This window comes from Rhinolophus hipposideros (assembly GCF_964194185.1).
Source record: "Rhinolophus hipposideros genome assembly, chromosome: 9".
Taxonomy (NCBI): domain Eukaryota; kingdom Metazoa; phylum Chordata; class Mammalia; order Chiroptera; family Rhinolophidae; genus Rhinolophus; species Rhinolophus hipposideros.
Genome location: NC_138055.1, coordinates 26,649,668 through 26,665,146, shown reverse-complemented (window position 1 = coordinate 26,665,146; position 15,479 = coordinate 26,649,668). Strand labels below are relative to the sequence as shown.

The window sequence follows — 15,479 nt, the reverse complement described above, 5'->3', positions numbered from 1 at the left end:
GAGCTTAGCTCTCTGATCTTTTATTTGATCTCACAGTACTTTGAAGGGGTATCATCATTTCCATTTTTTTAAAATATGGAGACACAAATTCAGAAAGAATCAGTAGCAATAAGTTTGAAACATATAGTTGCTTTCTATCGTAGCTTCTCACAAAAGATTTTCTATGCTTTTATGAGCAAATTTGTAATATCACAACTATCAGGGTCACTTTCCCTTCTACACAAATCAACAGAAATTTTTACTTTTCAAGTTTTGAAATAGTTTTTTTCCTTTTTTTCCATTTAAACTGGTTGCTCAATCAGGGGCAATTCTATCCCACAGAGATGTCTGGAAAGCCTGGGGAAGCCTTGGCATCTCGTTGGTTGAGGCTGGAAATGCTACATCCTATAATCACAAGAGCCCCCACAGCCAAATTATCTAGCTCCAAGTGTCAATATGCCAAGGTTGAGAGACCCTGATTTAAAGTGAAAACAAAGTTATTAAATGTTACACTTTTCCATGTGCTTTTGTGTAATTTTATCCAGAAATAAAAATAATGCTATAAGTAGTAGTAACACTTCTTGGTTCTCTGCTTTGTTAATTAAAACAGGATAAATCTCAATTTAATACTAGGAGAGCCAGATTCCTAACTATTACACTGTTCAAATTCACCAAGGAAGACAAGATCATCTAACAGGGGAAAGACACTAGCTTGTTGCAGCCAAGTATTTTTAGAGATAATTGAAGTATCAATTGCTCTTTTAGCAATTTCCTATGTCAAGTGTTTAAATTTACATTAACATTCAAGGGAAATGTAAACGGATGATCAATTATCCAATTTTTTTGCTATGTCATCTTACTGTCATCTATATGAAGGCTATTTGGTGAGATGATGTCATAGATACTTCCTAAATTACTCCAAAACGTCAAAAATGTGTGATTAGAATTTGTGACATAATGAAAATTCTATAAATACGATAATTTATTAGCAAGAAGATCTTTGTGGTGGGCTGAATGGTGGCTCTTCAAAAGATATGCCCACGTCCTAATCTCCAGAACCTGTGGATGTGACCTTATTTGATGAAAGGGTCTTTGTAGACTCAATTAAATTAAGGATCTCAAAATGAGATCACTCTAGATTGTCAGGCTGGGTCCTACCTAAATCTGGTGACAAGTGTCCTTAGACATACAGAGAAGGCCATATGAAGAAGACAAGGCAAATACTGGAGTTACGCTGCCACAAGCCAAGAAACCCCGGGAGCCACCGGGAGCAAGAAGCAGGAAGGATTCTACCCTACAACTGTCAAAGCACTGCCCTGCTGACACTTTGATTTTGGACTTCTGAACCCCGAGAACTATGAAAGAATACATTTCTGTTCTTCTAAACCACCCGGTTTGTGGTACTTTGTTACAGTGTCTTTTGGAAACAAATATAACCCTTTTTCTGCAAAGAAGAGTTCAAGGGCATAAGCAGTAGTAAAGAAAAAAGAATGGGGGAAGAAGACCCGGAGTCAGACAGCAGTAATTAAAGAAAAATAATCTCTTTTCAGTATCTTCCACAGAAGGACCAGAACAGAACTTTTCCTTTTTCTATGAATAAAAGCAATTACATAATGAATTCCTGTCTTATGGCTTCAAGGAGGCATAATGACTCCTTATCCTTTCAGTGGAATCCCTTAGAGCGATTAACAAAGGGACAAACAGGATCAGAGGCTTCCACCCAGAGGCAAATTGCTTATCTTTCTTAGTGGACATTAGTGGCTGGTGAAACAGAGCTTTAGGCTCAGAATGTCTCTCCCATCTCTAATTTCCCTCTCTTAAAAGTTCAAATCAAATGCTCCCTTGGCCTACAAGCTTCTCAATTCCCGATTTTGGTCACATGTCCTTGTAAACTCTCATAACATTGTTCCTTTCTTGTTTTTTGTTTTATTTTTGCTCCATTATACACCTGCCTCCTAAACTAGATTGTAAAATTAAGGCCTAAGACCCTATGTATTCTTCCCTTCTCATTTTTCCTTTCAAATGACGATGGGAGAGGGTAGAAGGAAACTACTGTTTCCTCTCGATTTAGCACATAATAAATGATCACTATTTTTGGGAGGCTTGGGGGTTACGGATTATGAGCAATTTTGTGTTATATTTATTTCATCCCAGCCTTAGGAATGACCATTGTGTGAAGTTGGACTTGTTACTGAATCAAACTACAGAGGAATATTACCATAGTATTAATGGTTTAGTTATTACTACTTCTACTAGAAGTATGAACTTACTAAGCCAAGAAGTGTGTTACCAGTGGAAGCTGGTGGTAAGCCAGTGGACATCTATACGTGAAGTCATGTCAAAGGGAGATGATTCCTGCCACAAATGGAGTGGATTACAGGATCCGTGGTATAAGTTTAGCCTTGTTGCTTGTGCTTTGAGTCTTTTCCAGTCTTTCTGGAACATGGTTTCTTCGGGTTCCTCCCTATTTCCTCTTACCTTTGTTTCTGCTCTTCATTGCTTTCCTGGTAAGGTTCTTGTACAACCCTCTCTAACTATTCATTTCTTCTCAACCTTCATGAGCCTATGTAGCTTTCTCCCTCAGCTTCACTTAGCCTTCTTCAGCTTACCTCAGAAATACTTAATGAATGATGCTTACTGAATAAATCAATCAGTAACTGAATTAATACTTGCTTCCTGCTACTTATCATTTTGGATCTTAGTCCATTGTGTTAACTTCCTTCACCACAAGGATTGTGTCTCATCTTTTGTGGTCTTCCCAGCACCTAGCCCAGCAATGCACAAAGCAATTCACAATAGACACTTGTCCTGTGAGAGAAAATTACAAGAAAGAAGTCACTTGGGTAGGTGGTTCTTGGTACATATGAACACACAGCCTTGGTGCTAGGCATTGTCAGGCTGATTCTCCTGGACACTTGATTGCCTTGATTCTGTTCCCTGAATATTTGATTGCATTGATTCTGTTCCTAAGTAGAATTGGGGCTCCTGCCCAGGAGAAGGTGTTCATACTTTATATTTAAGGTAACGAGGAGCAGTGAGGCTAGAAGAATTGCAGACCTATCAACTAGATTTAGAGCAGTTACATTTATGGATTTTTTTGAGTATGCATTCTATAAAAAATCTGGCTACCTAAGTACTAAAAGTCAGACACACACACAACTAGGAATTTTGTTTATCTGTGCTCTTTAAGCAAAGATATGATTTACAGATCAATAGCCATGAATAATAACTACCACAAATATATTGTATTGGAAAAGGCCAGCATAGGCGTTGGAACACTTGACACCTTGCTTTGGGCCATTCATCCTGGGTCTCCAGGATCAGGGTATGTGACAAGATTTATGAACTCATTTCATGTTCTAATATGGTGCGATTATTCTAAGTCATCCTTATTTTACTGTGAGATTTATTCTATATGGGTTTCCTTTGTCCTGGCAGTGGAAGCAGTACAGGATATGACAGTGGTTCAAAGCTTGCACCTACATGTCAGATACCATGGGTTTATGTTCCAGGTTCAGCCACTCAATCCGTGTGACCTCAAACAAGTAGTCTCACTTTTCATTTTGTTCGTTCACTGTGTTCATGAATTGGGAATGATAGCACCCACTTCATAGAATTGCTGTGCAGGAAAAAATAAGCTTTATTTATATCTATATCTATATCTATATCTATATCTATATCTATATCTATATCTATATCTATATCTATATCTATATCTATATCTATATCTATATCTATATCTATATCTATATAGATATATATCTAGCTAGCCCTTGGAACAGTGATTGGCACAGAGTGAGTGTTCAATATATGTTAGCTGTTATTCTGGAAGAGTTGATTCCTTAATTATGCTTTGTGAAAGCTAAGTTTTCTGTGAGTCGGCTTATTGTGATTCCTTGAATACAGGCCAGCTGCTCTGTGTGAGAGAAGAGAATAACGTGAAATACGGTCTTAAAGTGAATTGAAGACTTTGTGGCTATTTTGAAATTATGATCTTTATTTCTCACTCTTAATCCATATTGAAGCACCAATTCCAGGATAGGAAAACCAGCTCTCTATTCCTTCATCTTTTTGACCTCTGTTTCTTTCAGAATCCATCTAAGTTCTGTAGCTCTTCCCTTACCAACACATGCAGTCCGTTTCTCTCTTCTCTCCTTTCCTTCCCTTCTTAGCATTTGTACTGGACAGCATGCAAAGTATTTTTTACTTCTCTTACTTGTCAGTTGCTCCGTCTACAATGTTATGCTACATTAGGGCCAGAAACTTTGTTTTAGACTTTGTTTGGTCCCTAACACTTGCAACAGTGCTTGGTATCTTACAGGTACTCAATAAATATTGGTTGAATGAATTATGTCTGGTATATATATTTACCCCCTGAAAATTTCTCTCTGGTGGTGCTTAATTTTATTCATACTATATTGGGAGAAGATCAGGCAACAGAGCATGAAGAAAACTAACCAAACCTAAATAATCAAGGCATGTCCCCTCCCCCCTCCGGACCTTTGCACTTATTGTTCCTGTTGACTGGAACACTTCTTCTCCAGGTAGCATATGTCTTTGTTGAAAGCCTTCCTCAAATAGCATTCTCAGAGCCCCCATATAAAATATCATATCTGTTAACTTCCTCCAGACCTGCTACACAGCACTGCCTGTATAGTTTCCTTGATGATTTTTTTTTAATACTATGCAACCCATCTCATTTATTTATATTTACTTGTTTATTGATGTTTCTCTTCCTCCACCCAGGATGGCAGGGACTAAGCCTATTTTATTTTCTACTCATACTTAGAACAATGTCTGACTTTCAATATATAAATTTGTTAAAGAGTTAATACTATACATGTAGGGACATGTAAAAGAGATGGCAGTATTTTTTAAAAAATAAATTTACCCCTTACTACAAAGGAGAATCATGCTCACTCAATACAATTATTATTAAAATAAATGAGAAAATATTCAAAAGCTTACTGTGCAAGTAGAATCAAACAATAGGTAACTTGATAGTGTTTCTGTCACAGTTTTTTATATGTGCCTTTTTTAAAAAATTCAGTTATAGGCATGTTGTATATATGGTTTTGCACTTTGCTTCCCCCCTCGATACAGATTATTGTGTTCTAGGTGTTTCCCATCTTGCTTTTAAAATCAGGATGGTTTATTACCAATGTAAGTATAAAGCACAATTTAAAAACTATTTTCTTTGTTTTCTCTGCCATTCTTTCATGAATCTAAATTCTTTTTTATCCCAGAACTACATACTACATGGTACAGTTGAGATATACATACCCCATTTTATTGCACTTTGCTCTATTGCACTTTGCACACATTGTGGGTTTTTCCCCCCCTACAAATTAGAGGTTTATGGCAACTCTCTATTGAGCAAGTCTATGTGCCATTTTTCCAATGGCATTTGCTCACTTCTTGTCTCTGTATCACATTTTGGTAATTCTTGCAATATTTCAAGTTTCTTCATTATTATATTTGTTATGGTGATCTGTGACCAGTAATCTTTGATGTTACTATTGAAATTGTTTGGGGGCACTATGAACCATGCACATATAATATGGGAAACTTGGTTGATAAATGTTTTGTGTGTTTTGGCTCCACTGACTGACAGTTCCCCCATCTTGCTCCCTCTTCTTAGGCCTCCCTATTCCCTGATACACAATAATATTGAAATTAGGCCAGTTAATAACCCTACAATGGCCTGTAAGTGTTCAAATAAAAGGAATAGTCACACATCTCTCACTTTAAATCAAAAGCTAGAAATGATTAAGCTTAGTGAGGAAGGTATGTTGAAAGCCAAATAGTTAGTCATGTTGTGAATGCAAAGGAAAAATTCTTGCAGTGAAGGCAATGAAAAGTGGTACTCCAGTGAACAAACAAATGATAAGAAAGTGTAACCTTTGGCTGCTCACCCTGGACCTTTTTTCTCTGAAAACTGCTTGGTTGTAAAGATAAAGACAGTCCCCAGATTTGGGTTCCTTTTACTCAGCCTGTTCTTTATCATTGGTCCATACCTCAAAGAAAATGTAAAATAAACAAATTAACCTTAAAAAGGACTCTAGAAAAGTTTTATCAAAAGACCTCAAAGCCCTGGCTCTAACTGCTGCCCATTGTTTTAGATTTTAACCTCAATTCTGTTATTTCCTATGTTAAGAAGTTCAACAGTCTCTTCAAAAATATAAGGAACCTTCTCCAATCAACATGTTACTGTCCGCGGAGTCACGGACAAGCCAATTAACTGTATACAGGGTGACCTAATGTTCTCCCACTCCTTCTTACTCATTCCAGAAAGCCTTACTCCACTATGAGGAAGAGACATGACGGCATTGTTCTCCTAGCTCCAGGAAGTATTCCTGGTTGCCTCCCAGTAGTAGAAACGAACATCAACCCTGATGCTTGAGCATCACAAGGGACAATTGGTCGCACCTTAACAGCCACTCCAGTCCACATTCATCTGAAGGACCCCACTCTATTTCCTTATGGGAAACAATACCCTCTAAAACCTGAAGCATGGAAAGGACTAATCCTTATCATTAACAGTCTCAAATGACAAGAACTCCTTAGAGAATGCAACAGTCCTTGCAACACCCTCATCAAAAAAAGAAAAAAAAGAAAAGAAAAGAAAAGTGAAACAGTCTTATTGCTGTTATGGAGAAAGTTTTAGTGGTCTGGAAAAATCAAACCAACCACAGTATTCCCTTAAATCAAAGCCTAATCCAGAGCAAGGCCTTAATTCTCCTCAATCCTATAAAGGCTGAGAGAGGTGAGGAAGCTGCAGAAGAAAAGTTGGATAGGTAGCAGAGGTTGGTTCATGAGGTTTAAGGAAAAGAGCCATCTTTATAACATAAAAGTGGAAGGAGAAGCAGCAAATGCTGATGTAAAAGCTGCAGCAAGTTATCTAGGAGATCTAGCTAAGATAATGAATGAAGGTGGCAACACTACACAATAGATTTTCAGTGTAGATGAATGGCCTTATTTGGAAGAAGATGACATCTAGATGACATCACTAGAGAAGAGAAGTCAATGCCTGGCTGCAGAGCTTTAAAGGACAGGCTGACTCTCTCATTGGGGACTAACTCAGCTGGTGACTTAAACTTAAAGCCAATGCTCAGTTACCATTTGAAAAATCCTAGGGCTCTTAAAAATGATGCTAAATCTACTCTGCTTGTACTCTATAAATGGGATAACAAAGACTGGATGACAGCACATCTGTTTACAACATGGTTTACTGAATATTTTAAGCCCACTGTTGAGATCTACTGTTCAGAAAAAAAGATTTCTTTGAAAATATTAGTACTCATTTACAATGCACTTGGTCACCCAAAGGCTCTGCAGGAGATGTACAATCAGATTCATGTGTTTTCATGTCTGCTGACACAACACCCATTTTGCAGCTCATGGATCAAAAAGTAATTTCAACTTTTAAGTCTTACTATTTAAGAAATACATTTCATGAGGCTATAGGTGCCGTAGATAGTGATTCCCCTGAGGGATCTGGGCAAACCTTCTGGAAAGGATTCTCCATTCTCCATCTTAATGTCAGATGACATTAAGAACATTCATAATTCAAGGAAAGAGGTCAAAATATCAACATTAACAGGAGTTCCGAAGAAGTGGATTCCAATCCTTTTGGATGACTTTGAGGGGAGGAAGACTTTCGCCACGCAGCAGCTTAACTGTTTGTTTCCTTGTATCTGTCCCCAAAGAAAGGAGAGTCTGTAAGATGGATCGTTTCAGGGACTTTGCTAAATCTTTGTGTTTTCCCCTTATGCCTCCCTGTTTGGTCCCAGAAACATGACTGGACAGTCAATGACGAGTAAGAGTCCTCACGGAAGGAATGACTCAAGCCAGGTGCAGTCACGTGGGGACCAACAGAAGAACCCACGAGGTTCACAGAGGTTGGCACAGCCCCCCACCTTCCTCAGGCTAAGGAAAGCCTCAGATTTTGTGGCTGCATTTCTTCCCAAAACCTGCAAGGGAAGTGATTCAATGAGGTGCTCTCCATCTATTCATATGCATATAGGTTTTGTCCAGCTGCCTGCAGGCAAGGGTGATTGACTTGAATGGTTTCCTATTATGATGTATAGGATTCACAGATCTTGAGATTGACAAGCTTTACCTCCTTTACTTCCCCACTGAACTAATAAAAGCTGATGCAAGGCCCAATTTGGAGCTTCCAGTCCTTGAGATTGGGGGTCCCTTGGTCTGCTTAAACTCTATTCATGACTACTGTCTTTTCTTAACCCTGCACCGCCCTCCTCACTCCCCACAACTCTAGTTGCGCAGGACGCGACAGAAGACTTCAGTGGACGAAGTAACTGTAGATGTGGTGGAAATAGCAAGAGAACTAGAATTAGATGTGGAGCCTGAATATGTGACTGAATTGCTGTCATCTTATGATAAAACTGGAACAGGTGAGTTAATTGTTATGAATGAGGAAAGAAAGTTTTTTGTGATGGAATCTACTCCTAATGAAGATGCTGTAAAGATTATTGAAGTGATCATGCAAGACTTTAGTTGATCAAACTTAGTTGATAAAGCAGGGTTTGAGAGGATTGACTCCAATTTTGAAAGAAGTTCTACTATAGGTAAAAGGCTATCAAACAGCAGTGCATGCTACAGAAAAATCACTTAAAAAAGGAAGAGTCAATTTATATGGCAAACTTCATTGTTGTCTTATTTTAAGAAATTGCCAAAGCCACCCCAACCTTCAGCAACCACTACCCTGATCAGTCAGAAGCCATCAACATCGAGGCAAAACCGTTCACCAACAAAAACATTATGCCTTGCTATAGGCTCACATTATGGTTAGCATGTTTTTAGTAATATTTTAAAGTTAAAGTATGTACATTGTTTTTTCAGACATAATGCTATTGCACACTTTATAGAATACAGTATAGTGTAAACATACTTTCATATGTATTGGAAACCAAAAAATCCCGTGATTTGCTTTATTGCAGTATTAACTTTATAGTGGTGATCTGGAACCAAACCCACTACATCTCTGAGGTATGCCTGTAGATACATAGTTTTAGAAAAAAGACAGAGAAAGAGGGATTTCCTTCTTTTTCTTCTACCAGAAACTTCTCCCTACAACTCCCACCTCCTTTACAGGGCAACAGTTATCCTTTGGGTTTCATGTCTTTATGCCTTCCTCGACTCCTTCTAAGTTCAGAGAGAACACACCCCAAGCATGCTTCCCCTTAAACAAATGGCATTGCAATTGGCTGCCTCCTTGCTTCTCCTCTCCTCTGGATTGTAAACTCCTTAATGGCAATAGTGATGTCTTAGGCACCATTGTATGCTAAACACTTACTACAGGGCTTTGCATATGATTATCAGGTGATTTTTGTTGAATGAACGAATGAATGAAAGACCATCAGGAACATGCATCATTTTATATCTTAGCTCATATTTGCTTGAAGTGTTTTCCCCCTCTTCTTAGATATTTTATTCTCTTAAAACCCATTGTATTACCCATTTGTCTTGCCCATTTAGGATAAAAAGGAGAATCACGTGTCTTTGGTGCTTAGGACAGTGACTGGATCATAAAATGTACTCAACTGATGGTGTGGGAATGTATCTAATTGGCGTTATTACATGAATGGAGTAGCATCCCATCTGGCAACTAGAAGGGTGCTCTGAGGGCTTGTACAAAATGGAAGGTTTTTTATAGGAAGAAGGGAGGGGTAAGGGAGCTAGTAACAAAAGAAAAAAAAGGTTATTATAAGACCAAGATGTCTATTTTGGAGGAGAAGGGAACAGCAAGGGTTTTATCATGCAGATTGCCTCTTCTTTCTATTGGGGGCTGGGAATGGAGAGGGCCCACATGACAGATTACCTTTCTGTCATGACCAGAAAATTACAGACTGGTTGATTAACATTATATTTCCAGGAAAGGTTGAAATAGCAATTAGGTCAGGTATCAAATCTAGGTTTGGTATCACAAGCTTTAGCACAACAGACACCACTTTGGGCCTGTGGTTTTCTCTTTAACAGTAGAGATGATTGAGAAATGCAAGCATGTCCTCTCCTCTCCTGTCTGTGAGGGAAGTGGGGAGAGACTTATCACAGACTTCGACTGATGAAAAATGCTCAATCTCTTGCTTGTATTTGCTTGATTATCTTTTATTTGGTGTCTTCTACATGGAACAATGTCCCTAGACTGAGGCATACCAGTGGAGAATTCAGTGACATCTTGGAACAGGATTTTAGTTGGGAATTCATTGAAGATTAATTTGAACCATTTAGTGAAGTGCCTAGAAAAGAATCCACTGGGAAAGCCAGAGCATAACAATCAGGAGAAGCTCCTCAGGCTTACCCTATTGAGGAGCAGAGTTGGGAAGGCAATCCTGAGTATAACTGGAATAACAACTATAGCCTATTTGGGAATCCAATGGAAGTAGAAAATATAACAAGAAGAAAACTGGAGAGTAAATTCCTCTTTTGAATATTGTCTTAGGAGTCTGAGACTTGCCCTCTAGTAAGATTTTTCTTTTAAGATTCCCTTTATGGCCTTTAATGGGATTGCAGCATCATCATTGTTCCCTTCTGATTCTGGCATTGATGACACTGCTCTAGATCAAGGTTCTCTGTGATCAGGAAACAGCTGGAAATTTTGAGCTTTTTCCTGCTTTCTCTTGTAGTTCCAGGGGAAGGGCTACTATCCCAGCAGTATGTAAACCAAGGCAGTGTACTTCCTAGGACCAGTGGGGGTAGGGGGTGGGGAGAGAGACTGGGACATATTAAAATGGGAATGTGATCAGCAGGCTTCACAAGCTGATTTCATTCCTTGGGCCATCTAGGCATATGAGGACAAATGAGGTCTTATGATCACATCAATATGAATCTCATGAAGGTTCTCCCCCAGAGAATTTCTCCCTGTTTAAGCTTTGAGATCCTACTATGTTCCAAGACTATGGCTAGGTTCTGGGGAACACAAAGAGGATTTAGACTGATTTTCTTCCTTGGTTCTGAGAGTCTAACATTCTGTGACTCTAATTCCACATGTTTCTGTAGCAGGGTATTTCTGGAATGCCAAGACTGGTTTCTCCTCTGATGGGACTCTCTCCAGTAATGGGTCTGGCTGCTTTGGCTTCCTTCCAGTAAAATAACTGTATCTTATTATATGCATTATTTAAGAGACATCAGGCCTTGGGATGGAATTAGCCAATTTACAGCATCTCCCATCAAACTGCTACATTTATTCCAATTGATGAGCCTACGGACACATCATCATCCAAAGTCCATGGTCTACATTAGGATAACTCTTGGTGTTGTACATTCTATGAATTTGGACAAACATAATGACACATACCCACCATTGCAGTATCAGACAGAGTAGTTTCACTGCCCTAAAAATCCTCTGTGCTTTGCCTATTCATTCCTCCCTCCCCTCTAACTCACATGTAATTTATTTTTCTTTGTCTGCAATAAGTCTCAAATATCAGGGTGTCTGTTTGTTTTTTAATATTCCCTCTCACTCTCTTTTTACATAAAGGACATTGGGAAATCAGCTAGTAGAAAAGAGGAAGGAGAATCATATATTCTTTGACCCTATCAAAAATTATCATTCTGTTTCCCTGTAGCTCATATGTCGGAAACTCCGTGATTGATAAATGAAGATAATGGGTATACCATATGGTATCTAAATTTATTTCTATTCTAAAACCCTATGAATCTGTGAGGATTTACAGATGGGGACCCCACCATGACAATTGCAGGATGTTTTAGTTTCACGTAGTAATCATGAAAAATAAGGTTAGGTACCCTGGAGAGATGCTATTATCAGGACTGCAGGAACTTTTCTTTCTGTCTGTCTCTCTGTCTGTCTCTCTTTATTTTTTGGTTTGTTTGTTTTTGTTTTTTAGGGCATGAATGTGGAATCAGTTGAGACAAAGGAACCAACATCTGATCCTTAAAAGGAAGCATGAATGCATGCATTTTTCTCACCAATAAAGAACCAGTATCAATTCCTAAAGATATTCAACACAGTTGGAATAACATCTACCCTTCCTCCCCCCAGGGCTGTTCTGAGACTCAAATAAGCTAATGCTTGGGAACTGTTCTGTAACTTGTTAAATGCTGTATATATGCAAGGAATTATTAGTATTGTCTTATAAGACTGATTCCCAGTTCGGCAACTTGGGGGCTGTTTTTCCATTTGGTTTCCATACAAATTGCATTTGGGAAGCCTGGACAGACATTCTGCTTGCTCAGATTAGTACCTTTGCTGATTAAAGGGTAAGATACCCCCAGTTTCGCTTTAGCTTTTCCAGGGTCAAGACACAACAACCTCCACAAACAAACCTCTAGGATGTTTGGTTACTAGCCTGAGTTCCCAGGCCCTTCATGGCACCACACTTTTCATTAAATTTCTTTTACCAGTTAAAAATGCAAAGTGTAAGTAGGGCAAAATTTCTGCTGGTTTCCTTCTAAATGCTGCTTGAGTTGTGACTTTAGAATTCAGCTTGATTCCAGGCTTCTCATACCCATCCTGATTAGTCATCTTTATTTTCTTGCATAGAAAAGCAGGATACATTCCTGAATGTTCTCTGCTCTTTTTTTTCTGGCTCCCTGGGTCTTTGGGCTTGTGTTACACACAGTTTTCTTGTTTTGGGTCACCCACTGATGGATCACACAGGATGGCTGTCATAAGATGGTCCAGTGAATTGAGAACAGAGGTTTTTTTTTTTTTAATTAAAGTTTATTAGGATGATAACGGTTAGTAAAGTTACATAGGTTGTGACAACATGGGTGGATCTTGAGATTATTATGCTAAGTGAAATAAGTCAGATAGAAAAAGTCAAGAAACATATGATTTCACTGATACGTGGGATATAAAACTGAAAGCAACAAAGGAACAAGACAAACAAATAAAGAAATAAAAACTCATAGACATAGACAATAGTTTAGTGGTTACCAGAGGGTAAGGAGGGAAAGGGTGGTAGATGAGGCTAAAGGGGATTAAATATATGGTGATGGAAGGAGAACTGACTCTGAGTGGTGAACACACAATATGATATAGAGATGATGTATTACAGAATTGTACACTTGAGAACAGAGAGTATTTTAAAAGTTGGCTTGAAAAGATCCATTTATTTATTTAGTGGCTTATTTATTCGATGAGTATTTATTTTATTGACCTCCCACTATATGAAGAACATGGTTGGGGATACAGAAAAAAGGATTGATTCACAGGGCACACTGGGGCTCTTTGCTGGCCCTGGGGGTTGGAAAAACACAGCAAGTTTTCTTTATCACTGATGTTGAGTAACTGCTCACAAAGCCACCTGGACCCAGCACCCTAATCATAATCACAAAGCCCTGGAAGGCAAAACACCTGTCTAGCTCTCCTTCCAGAAAAATTTCCATGATTAAACTTCAGTGGATTCTTGCTGTACTTCTTTTAAAAAAATAGTTTTATGAGTTAAACCATCAAATACTTTTCTGTGCCTTAAGCAAGAGCACTTGCAAGCTTACATGCTTACAGTAGGATGTCCTAGCTGAGCTTAGAGAATAAAGATGAACAAAGGGATGGCTGTGATGTGGATGGGCTGCTTTTCATGAAAGCAAAGAGTGGATTACGTTGAGAATGTATTGATCTTAGTTCGAAATGAATTATTAGGTTGGTGCAAAAGTAATTGCGCTTTAAAAGGTTAGAAATAATTGCAAAAATAGCAATTACCTTTGCACCAACCTAATAGAATTTTCCTTGCTTTTTACTATTTCCCACCGTAGGTATAAAATAAATTAGGAAAAGGGGCTTACATATATTTCCCCATAAGTGATGATGAAAAAAAAGCCAATCATGAGACATTTTGATTTTCAAAGAGAAAGAATGAGGAATTGGATGCCTCCTAGTATTTCCAGAGAAACCTTATTCTAAATGACTTGACAGAGGCTCTCCAGAAATTACCATCCATTAAGTCTGGCATGATTCGGTGTGGAAAGAATTCTAGAGGCTTTAGTTCTACCTCTTGGCATTGCACTAACTAGCTGTGACCTTGAGCAAGTCACTTACCACCTGGGATTTCTATTTCCTTGTTTAGCACTCAATAGTTAGCTATTTATGGGGCAGCAATGTGCTGGCTGCTCACTTGTAGAGTGATAATATGCGCTCTGTCAATGTCTTAGATTGGTATCAGAGTAGATTTGAATTTGAAAGCCCTTTGAAACATTAATAAACCTCATGCATCTCAGAACAAAAGGTTGCAAATCAAAGGACATTCTTGCCTCATTTAGGACTGGACTTGTAATAGCAAAGCCTTTCAATAAATTAATAGCACAGTGAAGCAAGATCAAACTGGAGGTTTTCACCATAGGCGGCCTGACTGGGTACAAAGAAATGGAAACACAGGGGAACCAAACCGTCTCTTCATGACTCACTGAAAGCAACATTTCCTTAATTTGCTATAGTTCTGCCATTATGTAGACTGTTTCCTTACTGCTACAGACCTTAAAAATCTTTTCCCTCATTCCTTTTTATCTTTATGAAACAACTAATAGGGACTATGCGAGGTGCTGCAATGTGGGTTAGGTTGGGCTACTTGGGTTACACTAACGGTGTGTCCCACACTAACACTACATTATCAGCACCTTCAACAGGATAGAGGTTTATTTCCCTGACCTGGTACAATGGCTCTGTTCCGCAACTTTGAGAGGGAGGCAGGATCCTTTCCTTCTATCTTCTCTGCCCTCCCTACAGTGTTGCCTTCCTCCGGATGCTTCAAGATGATTCACCACCACATCCACATCCCATAGAGCAGGAAAGGCAAAGGAGGAAAGGGCAAGTGAAGGGTATGCCTCTTCCCTTTAAGGATTATACCTAGAGGTTGCTCATATTACTTCTGTATAGATTCTCTGGGAAATGCCGTCTTCATATTGGGCTGCAATGTACACAGGGATTCTATTACTCTCAGAGAGAAGGGGAGAATAGGTATCAGGGACAAGAAGCAATCTCTGGGGTGCAAATGTGAGCAGCTGTTGGTCCTCTCCTGAAAGTTGTTTACACTGGTGGGAGAAAACAGAAATGTAAATAGGAAATAAAATGTATCTTTTTACAACCCTGTACTGTTAATTAGCCCAACTCTTTTACCACCCAACATTCATTCTCTTACTCCTTTTTGTGGTCTGCTTTCCTCTGCCTAAACTATGCTCTTGTCAACTGTTAAAAAAACAAAATTTAACTGAGTAAATTTTAAAGATCATATTGGCTTTATTCAATGATCTACAAACTGAACAGCATCCAGTCCAGCAGATAGTAAGGAGCTCTGAAGAGCTGTACAAAATGAATGACTCAAGCAGAAGGGAGAGAAAACAAGAAGGTTGTACTAGGCAGGAAAGCAGGGTGGTGATCACAAGGGTGCTTTCTTTTAGGGCATGGCTGGGGTCTATCAGGCAGATTTCCTAACTAGTGTTTCTCAGGAGATTCTTGGCAGACTGCTGTAAGATTCCATTTTTGGGAGAGCTGAAACTGTAACTAAGTCTTGATTTGG

At 38.8% G+C, this 15,479-nt stretch overlaps 1 protein-coding gene and 1 long non-coding RNA gene across 7 annotated transcripts in view; one reads left to right on the top strand and one right to left on the bottom strand.

Annotated features, from left to right (window-relative positions):
- LOC308501774 (uncharacterized protein) overlaps nucleotides 1-15,479 on the top strand; it is a 101,545-nt gene that overhangs the window by 66,089 nt on the left and 19,977 nt on the right. Inside the window, exons 2-3 of one of the 6 annotated variants that reach the window (XM_081058775.1) lie at nucleotides 8,261-8,396; nucleotides 11,853-12,225. The exons of 4 other annotated variants lie outside the window; for them this stretch is intronic. The gene's annotated coding sequence lies outside the window, so the exon portion shown is untranslated. The remainder of the gene's footprint in view (nucleotides 1-8,260; nucleotides 8,397-11,852; nucleotides 12,226-15,479) is intronic. One more of the 6 variants, XM_081058778.1, reaches the window with a different exon arrangement.
- Nucleotides 1-15,479, bottom strand: part of LOC308501775 — a 75,101-nt gene that overhangs the window by 46,098 nt on the left and 13,524 nt on the right. The gene's annotated exons all lie outside the window — the stretch shown is intronic.